Source organism: Apis mellifera, linkage group LG11, assembly GCF_003254395.2.
Source record: "Apis mellifera strain DH4 linkage group LG11, Amel_HAv3.1, whole genome shotgun sequence".
In the NCBI taxonomy this organism is placed as follows: Eukaryota; Metazoa; Arthropoda; class Insecta; order Hymenoptera; family Apidae; genus Apis; species Apis mellifera.
Window position 1 is genome coordinate 8,975,464 of NC_037648.1, and position 16,271 is coordinate 8,991,734.

The 16,271-nt window shown below is 31.7% G+C and overlaps 1 long non-coding RNA gene across 1 annotated transcript; it reads left to right on the forward strand.

Moving 5' to 3' along the window:
• The first annotated feature begins 2,535 nt into the window (after nt 1-2,535).
• Nucleotides 2,536-3,760, forward strand: LOC102656634. The gene is made up of 3 exons (XR_409934.3): nt 2,536-2,677; nt 2,866-2,985; nt 3,055-3,760. It is a non-coding gene; the product is annotated as an uncharacterized LOC102656634 (long non-coding RNA).
• Nucleotides 3,761-16,271: the final 12,511 nt, after the last annotated feature.

The following is a 16,271-nucleotide window of genomic DNA, read 5'->3' on the forward strand; positions in this document are numbered from 1 at the left end:
TATCGTTTTTCTGCAAACTGAGGCTTCATCATCTTACACAAAGTGCTCGACAAGTGTTCTCGCTTAAGATCGTTCGAGAAAGTAAAAAAAAAAAGAAAAAAAGGGAAAAAACAATAAAAGAAAGGCAAGAACCACCATATTTCGTTCCGAAGTGTCATTTTAAAAACACGGCCATCCACTTGAGCTTGAGGAAAAGATCGAAATACGGGATAAGGAGAAATGGAGAAAAAGTGTACATTGAAGGACGAGGAAAGGAAACGTTGTAGTTTTTTTTTTTTCTCCTTTTTCCCTTTTTTTTTCTTTTTTTTAAAAACTTACGGCCACATGTCCCCTCGTAAATCTTGAAATAATAGTCCCTCGGTCCATTGAGAATCGACGAAACTCTCCTTTGCTTCGTTTTCACAGTATCCGGGAATCAGGTAGACGGTCCTGGCAAGGCTGCCGTCCCAAGCATCCGAGAGAATACCGAGAAAAAGGGTTTCTGAATTTCGCAACGTCCCGGAAACGGGGCTTACGGGAGGGAACCGAAAAGGAATGGTCCTTCTATGGTAAATAAGCGCCGGTACTGTCGTTTGTGTGAAAGTTTTGGGAAGAATTCTTGGGTGCCCTTTTCGGTTTTCGTAAGAATTGTCGATAATTAACCCTTTTTCTGAAATCGATTGATTTATCTAGACGATATAAATTGATAAATTTGTATGTGGTATTAAGAGATTTATATCTTTGTTCGAAGAGATTTTTACCAAAATCATTTGAAATATTTTGAAATATTTTGGGTTATGATTTGAGAGATAATTAGAATGGATGAAGAAGAATAAAGTTTAAATCAAATGACGATAAAAATCTATAAAATTTTTACTTTTACATAAGTAAGTGTATTTATATTTTTCGATATTAATTTATCAAGAAATTATCATATATTATTTCATATCTTTGATACAGTTTTTAATATAGATTGATAAATTTAGAAAAGAAATTATTTATATTTCTTTATTTTCGTGTTTCTTCAAAGAATATAAATTTTTCAAACAAAAATAAAAAAAAATACAAAAAAAAATTGCACATATAAAAAATTGTCTATTTATTATTTAGTTTTCGTTTTTTCGAATATTATTTTCTTATAGTTTTTAAATCATTATATTATATCACTGTTAATTCTGATTGATATTACATTTATCTATTGAGACACATTGTATTGACTTTATTGACAGATATAATATCACAAGTCTACTAATCTCGCAATTGTTATTACTATTAAGATATTAACTGTAGAGGAAAGAAATATGTGACCTTTTAGCTCTATCTTATTATCAAAAACTGTACGAATAAAAATTCTTAAAATTCAAAATTTTAAAAACATTCGTCCAATTTCCTTATCGCGTTATTTATTATAAACCTATAAAAAATATAATCTCTTACAATCGTATTTCATTTCATGAAAGAATATTTCACATTAAACTATACTCTTTCTTCTTACCAAATATATATATATCTCTCAACTTTCATTCACCAAATTAAATTTCCAAATATCGAAAATCAAATTAAACGCGTTCCCAAGAAAAAAATAAACTTCCACCAATCGCACGATAATTAATCAATAATTACCAATACGATCCAATTGATAATCAAGAATAAATCGGACAGGGATAAAACGATCGGGATTACGCCCTTTTCTGTCGGCGGCGAGATAATCTCGTATGGAATTACGTTTCATCCATTGGATGCCGCGTTCCAAGAAGAAGGGTTGCCAAATTCCACGGCGAATCGGGCCAGGGTAAAAGGGATCCCGTGGGCCCGTTCCCAGAAACACCTCTTCGTTTTTCTCCACTATTTACCTTCGCCGCTTTCTATCGGTAGACACCAGGTAATACGTGATACGTGGTAGACCAGGTAGTCGGCGATAAGGTAATTAAACATTCCGAAAGAATTTCGTGGGTGCTTGACACCCAACTAGTCGAGGCCCAAAAAAGTAGAGATTGTGAACTGTTGCTCGAGATGCGGAAAAATAAATTTGTTAAGATTGCGAGCTTGTATTGATAACGGTTAGATAAAAATGGTAATGGTTACGTCGGGTTCATTCTCACTTTTCCTTTTCGTTCACTTATTCTTGCGTGTCGAATAATGAAATGTATCAAGTTGTTGCATAACGAAGTGATCAATCGAATAATATTTTATTTTGCATAAAAAAAATAAATTTTGTATCGAACTTTGAATTTCTATCGAGAATTCATTTATCCGTATTTTTGTAAATCAACGTATTTTATATATTCTCCTAACAGTGGTCTCAAAATATATTCTGTTAGAATATCACATCAGAAGATTAGTCTTCGTCTATTTTTATTATTTACTTTATTATTTATTTAATTGAAACAAAAAAGATTATCAATATCTTCGTTGATTTCCGAGCAACTAGAAAACATTTTATTAAAAGTTACAATTAAAATCGAGACGATTGCCTAAACAAGCGATAATCCAAATAAACTAATAGAAATGATAAGATTTTTTTTTATACAGAAATATATAGTATAAATTATCGCATTTATCGTATCACTATACGTGGAGAGTCGATACGAAACGGAGTATCGTATTTTGCGAATAATCGCGTAACACGTGGAGTTGATCGTTGGCCAAGATATTTCAATCGATAATTAAAGTCAAATAAAACACCCGGTATGCAAAAGTAAGTGGTAACGATCTAACCAACTAAAGTACCATTTACCGTCAAATCACATCAAAGAGATTTCTCGTTCCTTCCGTTGCACTTGTGATATCGATCACGATCATCACCATTTTCTTTCCCTCCGCTTCTCTTCCTCCGCCACCCTCGCGACTAATAAGGATCTCCGAGAACCACTTATTTTATTACAGAATAGCACACACGTGCAACCATTCGTAGTTGTGTACACTCAGAAATGGGATGGTACCGCTTTGTTCCTCGCGCTGACCTTCGTTCTATTAAAGTATAAATTGCTTTAAAGCACAGCGTGGGTAAGGTTTCAAGGCGTTTCGTCCACTGGCAACGGGATCTCTCCTTTTTTTTTTTTTCTTTTCTTCCAGATCGAAATGGGCTGCTTTTTGGAGAAAAAAGACACCGAAGCGAGAGAAAAAACTAAAGAGAGGGTGGCACTAAGGAGAGGGAGAGAGAGAGAAAGAGAATGGTATCCCAAGCTCCACGAGAAATTGTCGTTTTACGACGTTTCCATAAATATCAGGAAGGATCGTGGAGAATAAACACATCCACTCGACGGTGTGACACCATTTATTACCCCTGGTACAGGCAAAGCCCAAACGACTTTCATCCCGCTTTCGAAGCTTTCTCCGAAGCACCCCGGTGTGACGGGGGCCGAAAAAGTGTCTCCGTGTTGCTTTTCTCCTGTTCTATACACGACCCGATTTTTACGTAACTGGCGCCATTCCTCGTCAATCCACGATACGCCGGCCTTCGACCTTTGACGCTTGTTGCGCAGATTTAAATATAGGGTATCCCGTAATCGATGGTAAATCGAGATAATGCGAATTTAGGGGTGAAAGAGAAAGATGAAGACAAAAATCTTTTTGTAATCTCTTTGATTTTTGACATTTAATGCTTGTTGCAACGATATTCATCGTGATGATTTAGAAAAAAATGTGAAATTATTTCATACAATTTTCTATAATTTGTTGATTATTTTATGAAAAATCAATTGAGATGGATTTTGTTTTAGGAATAACAATAAATTTAAATAATTATGATTGTACAAATTTCATTTCTTTTTAATTTCCATCGAATTTTCTGTGTCATTCGTCTAAAAAAATAAAGTATTGTTATATATTTATATACTTCATCCTATCAAAAATTTTATATAATTCTGAAAAGATGTTTTTAATTAAATCATAAACAAAAATTCAAAGTTTTGTATTATTCGCCAAATCATTAACGATCATTATTAGATATCGATAAATCGTGGAAAAATTTAGAGAAGTTGTCAAAATTGATAACGAGCCACCACTATCTCTGCTTTCTACGAATTTAAATGAAAGATACATTATCTATGCATAATCTTGAACCATGGTATCTCGATCGATCGCAGATTAAAATCGATTCTGGATCGATAATTCGAGTTAAAACACGAGGCCAAGAGGCCGTTCCTTCGATAGAGTTGTACATGTAATCTCATGTTCGAGATTCTATGCGTATCGTGTTTAATTGAGAAAATTAGAAAATGGATCGGGCGTAACCGATAGATGGCATACATTCATCGTTCGAAAGTATCGTGAAGTTCGTTTCGGTGTTGATAATCGACGACCGACCTTCTTGATTCGCGTAATCTTCAAAAAGCAATAACTCAGTTACGAGTGGTATCTGGTATCTGGTTTACACTGAGACGATAACGATGGGCAACCTAATTTCACGGACCAATTTCTAACCGGTCTCCATTTTGTTTGATAGTGGAGGCGGGAGAAGTATCGTGTGCATTTGATGAAATAGCATTTTTGATCGTTAATTGCTCCTTTATCTTAAATTTTATAACGATGACGATGGATTGGGTGATGGTGAAATAATGTAAAGTAGGTAAAATTGTAAATCGTATATAATGAGAATGAGAAAGGTCGATGACAGTGACAATAGGATTAATCGGATTATATCGTGACAGAATTAGTGACATCTGTCATAAATTGAAAGCTTTTGGAGGAAACGTTTGATTCCAGTGAATTTTTTTATTATTATTTTTTAGTTTTTTATTTGGGCATGATTAAATCTAACGAATGAAAAGATATGTATACATGTGTTAAGTACATACGTACTTACGTGATAAAATATTTGAAAAAAAAAAAAAAAAGAAAAAGAAATACCGAAATTTTATATTGTTTTATTTAGCCTTTTCATTTAACCTTCCCTAATATAAAAAACTTATTATATATGATCGCATGATATACGATATGTACTTTTTACTCTTTTTTACAATCACATGTTCACACTAATATTTATCTAAAATTCGCCGAGATAAAATTTTTCTGTTTGCAAATGGAGAATTAAAAATGATGGTAATGAATGTCACATTTTCCCAATTTAAAGAGACTAATATTTTTTTTCCCCCCTTACAAAAAGATATTTTTGAAAAAATGAAAATTTTGCAAATGAAAACCACACAAAATATTATTTCGAATATCATCTCGTATATGTAATCAAATTTATACTAGCTAATTAATTTGCTTTCAAGATAAAGAGATGAAAAGTAGAATAGATAATTTTTAAAGTAATAATTTTATTCATTTTTTTGCAATTAATTATTTTTTATGATATTGTTGTATTGCTTTCAATATATTTAAACAATAATAATATTTCTCTTTAGAAATATTAAAATATATTATAGAATATATTAGTTTATCTAATTTTTCTTTTACCTTTATATTAATTATTTATTTTAATTGTAATTATACCTTTAATATTATTTATGTATTCGTTATATACTTAGAATTTTATGTCGCTACGTAAAAATCCGTATTATCAATTATCTGCTTCGATAGTACAGCATTTCGAGGCTGCCGATAAACTCGAGACCTCGATTTCAAGTATAATCTTCAACTTGCTAAAAAACGTTTCAAATTGCTTATTTAGCGATTCTCTTGAAATGTCAAGCGTGATAATGATTGTCTATGATTGACGATAGATGAAATTCGACAATAAATTTTTCCGATTTCTTCCCAGATTTTTCTACAAATAATACGATATTCGAATTTCCAAGAAAATCAGAGATCAAGAAGGAGCAATTCATTGATTTGTTAAACAAATCAATGATATTTCGAAATATTTGGAAATACTTTGAAAATACTTTTACACGATGATAAAATACACGTGTTTAGATAACTCAGACAAGTACGAAACCTAGAGAAGCCTTTAATCCTGATAAGAATATCAAAAATTTGGTCGAAAGTGCGATTGTTTTTTAAAAACTTTCTTCTTCTGTGAATTGATAGTTTTTGAATAATTAATATCTGTTCGAATTTAAAATATATCGATGTTAACATATATCTAAATGAATTGCAAAATGAAAGTGTAAGCCACTCGATATTAATCAAGAATAATTATTTATTACAATTTGAGTTGAAGTTAGAATGAATTCCTGTATTATCTCGTATTATTATATATTTGAGAAGAACAGAAAAAACAAATATGACAAAGCATTCTTATATATATATTTATAAAAGAAAATGTGAAATGTTATATATTCTATCCTATTTTAAAAAACTGTAAAAGCATATCTTCAGATTTTGAACAAAAATATATATTCAAATAAAATAATAACTCTTAGTCCAATATCATATTACAATTTAAATATAAAAAATAACAAATTCGACAATATGAAAACTTTTCAAAGAGATATTTAAATATATTCCTCAAAGCTACGCAATTTTTAAGTCCTGTTTGAAAGAGGATCAATATATTTCTCTTTTATTGCTCATCCATTTGATCGAAAATCTAATTATTTATCAAGTCACTTTTTTAAAATTTATATATTGATATATATATTATTCGTAGCCAATGAAATAAATGGATTCAACAACGAACACGATTCACAATTGCAGTTGATTTCGTTACTCACAAATTGTATAAAGGAGCTTTTCTCTTTTTATTTCCTTTTTTCTTGCCTCTCACTTTTTTTTTATTCGTGTAGGAATTTTAATACAGAATCGTAGGATTATCTGATTGAAAAATAGAACAAAGCAATTGAGCAGTTGAACGGCCTTGCATATATTGTTATACTTTGATTAAGAAATAAAAATGATAGACACGAATAATATCATGGAAGGGATTGTTATTAACTCGAGGAAAATTCTTTTCTTTCTGCGAATAATAAAATTATTCAATATAATGTAAATTATAAAATATGTCGTCTTTACTTATAAAAAAAAAGAAAATACAAACCAGGAGGAAATGGAAAGTTAGGATATATATATATTAAGAGTTATCATGATCAAAGAATGCAGTGTACTGGAGAATTTAATGCATTAAATCACACATTTATCTGCTATAAGCAAAAGTCAAGCTGCAAAAATTGCAGGATACATTAATTAAGTTTAAGGAATAAATTAAAATAATATAATTTATCAAGAATGTAACAATGTATTAAAAGCATAAATTCCTTTTCTTTCTGAATTTTTGAAATGAAAGAGACTCTTTTGACAGTTTAAATAAATTAAAAAAAAAAAAAAATTACAAAAAATCGTAGTCGAAAATAAAGAAAATACTTAAATATCAAAAAATGTAAATTAATGCTAATTTTATTAGTGTAATTTATATTTAACATATGTTAAATATATTTTGTAAATAATGAAATATACATATTTGATGAAATATTACATATAATTATAAGTTATAATTTATATCTTACTTATCTTTATAATAGAGTAAATAGAAATATAAAAACAAGAAAAATATGAAAAATGTAAGAAAAACAGATCACGTAACTGGAGCAACTTCTATCTTCGAGATATGTTTTTATATTTTTATTTTATTTAAAATATGCAAATGTGTAACAAGTTAACATGTATGTAATTAAAGAAATAAATATAAGATGAAATAATTTTATTATTTAATTGTAATCAATATATGTTAATCACGAGATAATTTTTATTCTCAAATAAGAATATTTGAGAATATTTATTAACAATTTTAAGTTTTGGAAAATCATTGGAAATATTTGCTAAAGTTGTTAAAAATATTTAAAAAAAAAAAATTGAATTCTAAACTTGTGCTTATTAATTTCCATACAGAAATATTAAATGAAACAATTATTCATCAGATAAATTGATTAACCATTTTTATTGATTTTCTATTTCTTAAATATTTGTAAGATAAAAAAACTTGATACATTTTGAAATATAATCAACTTCATCGTACATGTACAGGGAAATAATTCGAATAATATAAAATTTAAAACTAAATTAAACAAATTGTTTTGTATGTATATTAATTCAGTTATGTAAATTACGAAAATTGAGACAATCTACATTGTCATCAAATTTGACTAGCCTCCATCGTCATCCATCGTCAAAAAACAAAAGGAGCAACGACAAAAAGTAAAATTCACGTTTCGACCTCGATAAAAATCGGACGATCATTTTCTCTATTTCAGAAACACAGAGGAAAGCTTAAAAAGGCTTTGGCTACGTGGTAATTAGACATTTTTATTAATTAGCCAATTAAGTTGGTAGCAATCTTGATCCCGACCGCATCCTGCCGCGCTTCGTTAAAGGTCGCGGATGCGCGCCAGTGAAATCGAACATAGGGACACGGTGGTTGGAAAAAAAACTAGGGTGAAGCTATACGAGGTGGAACCCGCGGAGAAATTAATGTGTAACGTTTACTATCAGCACCGGAATTCGCGACGCTGCACACCCGCCGGAAGTCGCAGGTTTACGAAGAATCAGCAAAGCATCGATTACACATCAACTCCTTTTCGCTTTCCTTTCTTCGAGTTCCTCGTTTTCGTTTTTGTCTTTCTGTTTACCTCTTGTTTTCACTCTGTCTCTCTCTCTTTCTCTCTTTCTCTCCGTTTATACGTTTCATATGTCATAATTCACATGTAAAATCACGTGTTTGGAAAAATGTTTTTGTTTATTACGAACCATTAATTTATGTGCCCCTCTCGGGTGGATCTAGTGGCGTCGATAAATTCACGTCAATACGTTCTCTCGAATGCAATTTCGAAGGTAATAAGAATCGATACCGGATTCGATTCATTTTTCTTTCGGGTTGCGTGCCTTTATCGCGCCCGAATTTAATTACGCGGCGCATTGGACGGGCATCGAAGGAAAAATTACACGTTCTCTCCTGCTCACGTGCTGCTCCCTGCCTCTTTTTCTTACCCATTCGATGGATTTAAATTGCGCTATTCATATCGCCATCTCCTGGCCATTTTTTTCGCTCGGTTCATTTCACGGTAGAAATTCGTTTATTTGAATATTTGTTAGGACATTAAAGTTAAATGGATAGTTTCGATAATAAAGATTTGGTAGTAACAGCGCATGAGATATTTTCCGTAAAGAGATTTGCACGTGTGTGGCCTTGAAAAAATTAAATTAAAAATTATTGTGTGGATGAGATTATTAAATATTAAATGATTGTGCCTGAATTATTATATTTTTATTATTTCTTCCTTTTATTTTATTATTTCCTTTATTATTAATATTATAAATATACAATGATTATAAAAACTATTTATCATATTGATTATATCACATTTCAATTAATTAAATTCAAGTATATTAAATATAGGATTGGATAATAAAATATTTTCATTGAAAAATAAGAGTATATGAAAATATCTTTCTATTCCATTTGTTTTTCTCTCTTGTTATATACTTTTTATTTTTATTTAATTAAAAGTAAAGTGATATTTTATTGTCATTTTTTTAAAAAAACTTTCTCATTCGTGTTATCTTAATTTCTCTTTATTCCTTATGAAAGACTGATTACGCGTTTTAATCACGCTCGTTTTATGAGTAAGAATAAGAGAGAATAAAATAAATTTTTGCGCATCGATAGAATGTCAACTCGAATTGATTGTAAGTGTGATTCTTTCTGGCTGACAACCAACAATTTGTATACATGCGCGTTGAATAATACGGCCGTGAAACTTAAATTATGATAAATCGTTACGAGTGGAATTACTGGGCCGAGGAACTCGTTTTCTTTTACTGTTCAAACTGTGCGCGCCGATTAATACAGTTATAATTGGTGGAAAACACGCACATGCGCAAATTATCAAGAATCTGTATTATTATTGAATAATTTTGAAAGGAAACGGAAAAAATTATCCTTTTAAATAATAATTAAGAATTAGATTGATTATTAGTCGTATTATTTTATTTGAAACAAAAAGAAATTGTTATTCTTCTATTATTTACCGTTAAATGATAAATAGAATAATTTTAAAATTAAATAATTTATTTTTAAATAATTGTTTAATAGAATTTAGATAATTATTTTAAATCACATTCAGATGAAAATGTTTTGGATTTAATTTAATTGTTCGAAAGTAATATATATATATATTGATCATAATAATAATGATTTTTAAAAAATATATACACATAATTTAACAAGATAAATAGAATTTTGAATCAATTTTAATTGATATTCAATATTTTTGTGTTTTATAATTCTAAGAAATATAACGAATCACGAAAAATAATAAATTAAAATAATCGATATACGAATCAAATTGATTATTTTATTAATGGTTGACCAATTGATTAAGTTCGAAAAATATCAATGATCCGAGGTCCAGTTATTTATCATTACGATCATATTGCAATTAGGATCAATAATAACGGTAAATAATTGAAATATATTGTATTGCAACCATATATTAATCTTCAATGTAATTATAGTACCACCATCGTAATTGATTTATTTAATATTTCATCCTCGAATGTTCTTCTTTCTTCGGTTATTTTCGGATTCGTTTTCTCTACTTGAAATTTTATTTAAATTATTATAATTTCAATTGCAAACAAATTCATTAATATTGATCTAATATCTTTATAACGGTAATTACTTGTAAAACAAATTGTACAAATTATAAGTCATATATCCTATTCGATGTAAAATTATGTAGAAGAAAGATCTACGACTTACAGATATGTATGTAATTTCTTAATTTACAACTATTATTAGTCCATAAATTATCGCGCAACGTCTCGTAAATTATTATCAGCTCTCTGGCGTCTCGTTAAGATCAACGTGCGTTGCAACTCGCAAAAAGAAAAAAAAAAAAAGAAACGCGAGCACTTATTTCATCGATATTAAAATCCAGTTACAGCACGAAACGTAATGTAACGAGACGTACAAATCTCGATTATCGCGAACCCTTTCATCGGCCATTCACGCATTAATCCCCAATAAACGTGCGCGCCTCGTTGTCTCCGCCACCCCATTCGAGTACCACATCGAATATCACGGGCCCTCTTCAGATTCCCTCTCCACTTCCCTCTCGCCCCATTCTGATCGGGCCCTATTTTAATTTCGGATCCGCCTGTGGCCAGCTACCGCGGTGAAAACGCATTTCGAAAAAAGGTCCACGCACATCCCCAACGTATCATCCTCGCATGATGATGAATCTTCCTCCCTTATGCAAAATGCAGTTCCGGGGTGAGGCAGGGCAGGAGAGAAGATATAAAACGGGGTGCGACAAGGGTGACGGCGGTGGATGGAAAGAGAGGAGCATACATCGAAGATAAATATGAAAACTACGGAGGGAAAAAAGGGAGAAAGAAGAGAGAAAGAGAGAGGGGAGGAGTGGCGAGTCTAACGTAAAAAAAAGAGGGAAAGATGAGAGGAGAGAGGAGAGTGTATTAGGGAGAGGCAGTTGTCAGGGGGTACACAGGTGTCGGTCTAGACTCTTTATACTCCCCGTTGCGTTAACAATGAGCGAGAAAGAGAGGCGGAGGAATAGAGAAAGAGGGGCGGAGGGGGTTAGAGGGAGGATGGAAAACAAGAATGGAGAAACGAAAAAAGGTGAAAGAAAGAAGGTAGCAGAGAAGAAGGAGGAGGGAAAGAGTAGCGTGCAATTCAGGCCAATGGGAAAAATGAGACGCGTTCGCCGGAATAAAACCAGTTCGAAACGCATTATGCCATTCGGGGGCTGCGCGCGCGCGCGCTCTTCTACGCGGCCATCGTAGCTTGCAACCCATCGAGAATAAAGCGTGAGGGGATAAAGAATGAAAAGAAGAGGGCAGTGCTCGGTTAAGATAAAGGAAGGTCAAAGGACGAGGCGAAAGGAAGAGGTTATCCTTGTGATTGTAGTATATCGAATGTGGTACGATCATCTTGCGAACTTTATGTGCCGAGGAGTGAGATATTGCGTGTTGCTTGCCCTGGATCGATCTCGTTCGATTGATTAATGATACGTTCTATGCTTGTTGTTCTTGATTGTTGAGCGTCTCTTTATAATCAGGTTCTATTTCAACATTGGTATCTATATTCTTTGTTTGCTTCGAATTCCTTTTCATTCTGTTTTTTCTTTTTTATTTTATATCCTTCTCTCTTTTACATCTCAATATGTATATATTTTAAATTTACAAAATTCGAGAAATTTGTTATATGAATTCATTTTCCTTTTTTTGAATCTATATGTTTAATTGTATAAATACAAAAATGAATGTTTCTTTTCTTTTCTAAATTTTTCGAAAATTTAATTCAAAGAGAAATTTAATAAAAATTTCTACAAAATAGTTGCAAAGAAAGCAGCGTCGTTCAAATGAACTGAAGTTTTCCCGCCCTTTACCCACCAACCTAAAACAACCCTTCGACGCAACAAATACGAGCTTCCGACAACATAACTCACCGTGTCGTCGCAGTTTCGACCGATCATAATTCGGGCCGAAAAAAAACCAGTTTGAAATGCATATTACGATCGCAAATAATATGCGTGTTTACGCATGCGCGCAGACGGTCCACTCGTCTAGCGCGCAACTGCGAATAAAGAATCAAGAATAAAAGGATCGGGGAATAAAAAAAAAAAGAAGAAGAAGAAGAAGGAAGCAACGTGTTGTAGGATAAAGACGGCTCGAGGAGAGGAGGCGAGGGAGCGACAAAGACGTGTTGGAGGAACGAAAAGGGAAAATTCGTCGAAAGGAACGGCGGGACCAGCGTGTCCTGCAGAAATACGTTGCACGTAGCGTACATACGTAAACGCAAGGCAGACGAATCGGTTTATTCACCGATGCGTGGCCACGAGCCGAACAGACGAAAGCTGTCTGGCTTCTGTTCGCTTCTACAGGGTGATTCTCTCTTTTTAAAGTGTAATGGCCGCGATGATTGTAACATTGTAGTGACATCAAAGATCCGTCTCTGTATCATTTGTCGCCAAAGTTTTTTTTGGATTATGAATTTAAGAAAGATTTAGTGACGTACAAGTTTTACAAGTATTTTTTTGTTCATGGAATTGTATTAAATAAAACAAAAATTTGAGAATACATTTCTCTCGAAACTTGTTTCCTATCTTTTCTATCTTTCGTAAAATCTTTCCAATTCTTCTCTTTCCTCTCATGATCTTAAAAATCCTTAATCATATCGCCTCTAATTTATATCAAACTTATCTTATAACGAGAAAATCACCCTCTTAATTTATATTCATAACACATCTCTTTGGAAGATCTGAAGATCAAAAAACAAATGAGAGAAAAATTGATATATACAAAAATATCGATCGATTTTTATTTATCAACTTTATCCTTCCTTCTAAAATCGATGGTCGTAAAGTTGCACAAATATATCAACACCCTGTATAATATTTTTCGTATGCAGTCTCGCGACGGGATGCGTGGCGTCGCGCGTCCGAAAATTGCGCGACGGAGGAGGAGGAGGGAGCTAGGTTCGTGAAACAGAAGAAGACGAAAGCGAGGAGGAGGAAAATGGACGGACGTGGAGGGTTCCTGGACGAAGGAAAGAGGGGGAGGAACGATCGTCGTGTGGATTAAGCGAAGAGGCGACCGCGTCCTCCGGAAGTTTCGGACGACTCGCACCGACGAGTCGCTAATCGAGTGGCAAAAAGGCTCCCGGGGTTCTTGACCCTTAACCTTCCACTGCGATTTTGCGGGCCCCGTCTGAGCTCACCGTGGGCTGGCTGCTGGCTTCGCTCGTTTCTTAGCTTTTTTTTTTTTGCCAGCTGCGTAGATACAGGCGTATCACATCCTTGTGCGTATCATGGGATATTGAAATGTAAAACTTTGATTACGGGGGGAATGAAAGAGGGAGGTTTGAGATTTTGGGATTTTTTGTTGATGTTTCTATTTATTTTTTTAATTTTTATAGTAGATTTTTTTTGTGTGGCGAATAAGAAAGGATGAATTGATTAATTGTTGCGAAGATATAATATGATTCGTTATTGTGTTAATCTTTGATGATTTTTGTTATATAATTGAGATTAATTATTTAATCTTTAAAAATTTAAATAATAAAATTGTTTTTGGTTTAACTTTCTTAAATGACTCATCGTTTATTTCCAATATTTAATTTAAAAATAATGAATTACAATTAATTTTTATTCATTGTTATATCTAATAAAGTTGTTCAATAATTATTTGTTGTCACTTTCAGTTTATGTATATCGGATATAATATGCACACATCTCATGCATAAATCTTGTATATTGAACATATAGATAAAAGGTTATCTAAATTTGTGCTATAAATTGTTGAATTGCTCAGCACCATTCAAATAATAATAAAAAAAGTATTGATAACAACCTCCTTAAATATTAAATTAAAAGAACTTTAAGAACTTAAAGTACTTTCTCAATAAACAAAAAATTATTTTACAAGTTAAATTGCATTGGCTTGTTATCAATATTTCAAATGATTATAGATAAATAATCATTTTTAAAATGAAAAAAGATACATTAAATTGTAACATGTAAAAAGATAATATAAAAAATTTCTATTCCTTAAATAAAGAAATAATTAAATTCCAGTGTTATGAAAATAAATTATAATGCAATTAAATCACAACTATTAACCAATAATAATATCAAATTAATAATTTTTTCATATTTCATATTGAAATAATCATTTAATATTAAAATTACTCGTGCACATTTACACGATATATATAAAACATATATGAAATATGGAAAAACCGTTTTTGCCACTCGTGTGCTCAAAAGAGGGTGCGAAGTAAGAGGATGAGAGGTGAGTGTCGTTTTTTTTCCCCTTTCCTTTCACACGAATATTCACACTTTTCTAAATGGCCGCCTCAATAAAAATATTAGCTTGAGTTTTGGCTTGGAGAGAGGCAAGGGTAAGTGAGGGAGAATGGCGTGAAACACTCGAAAGCCATCGACTTTGGCACCTTGGAAATCCTTTGAGGGAGGAACAGCTTTCGAGCTTAATACCGTTTAACTTGCTGCCCTCTTTAATCGATCTCGCCTTTAGACCTCGAATTCAACCACTTCGAGAGTCTTTTTGAAGAAAAGGAACTAAGCTTGCCACCTGAGCTTAACATCTTTTTTTTTTATTATTTTAATTAATAAAAGAAATTAATCGAGAAAAAATATTGTAGAAATGTGATAAAAGAATAGATATCGTTGTTACTTTGTTTAAATATAAGAGTAAAAAATGAATATTAATATAATAAATTTTAAATATAAATATAACGTTATGTAATATTATTTATTTATATATAACATTTTACACTATATATTTCATATAATTTATAATAAGTATTTTGAATATATTCTAATATTTTCAATAATGTTGTATTTTTGAACATTTTGGCGATATTAGAATATTGTGAATCATTTAGAATGAATGATTTATAATGTATTCCAAGAACGAGTTTTTTTTTTATCTCTTTGAAATAGGGAAGGGAAGAATGAAGTAACAGATGATGTTACGTGTATACCGGTCGATAAAACTCAATTGTGTGCTGCATCATGGTATAAAACGTAACACTATATAAACATCAATGTATGAAACACAATTATAGCTAAATTAAATATCAAGTTCAATTCATACATTGTACTAATCAATCAAACAAATGTTTACATTCCTTATTATTTATATAATCTTTCTTTTATCACTGGATTACGTAAATTGTTGTGATATAAAATGTTTTCAAAACTGTATATTTAATTATTCATTATAAATTAGAATTTAAAATTTTATATCTACCATTTCTTTTTTTGTAAGTATTTCGAAATACATAAAGTTCTACGGCTCCCATAATTCTTAAGTAGATTTAGAAAAATACGCTCTTTAGAAAGAAATCTACAATCAGTTTAATTTATTTCCCCTAAAACAAGATTAACTCTACGAAAATGATAAAAAGATTCATTTTTCTTATACGCGTTTCGAAACCAAATAGATAAAACTATTATATCTACCAAGAGCAATATAAAAAAACACATAAATGCACGTTTCACAAAATCTCCACCCGGATCGATGAACCGTTCCCAAATTCGACAACAATCCCATTCATCCGACGATCGATATCCAAATCCGGAATGCAAATTACGTTCCCTCCCATAACTCGTTAGCGCAACATGCGAAGAAAACCCACGTGCCATCCGAGTTTCTTCTTCTATTCTCCATCCCTCCATCAACAACCTTTCGACAGGAAGTGTTCACGATCTTAAAACAATCCCATAGAAGAAGGCGTTCGTCGATTCGCAACGAACATTGCGTCGACCGGTAGTAGGTAAGCAATCGTGCATACGACGATGCATAAAAAAGAGAAAGAAGAGAAGGAAAAGAAGAGAGAGAAAAGGAGAAAAACGAAACGAGGAGGA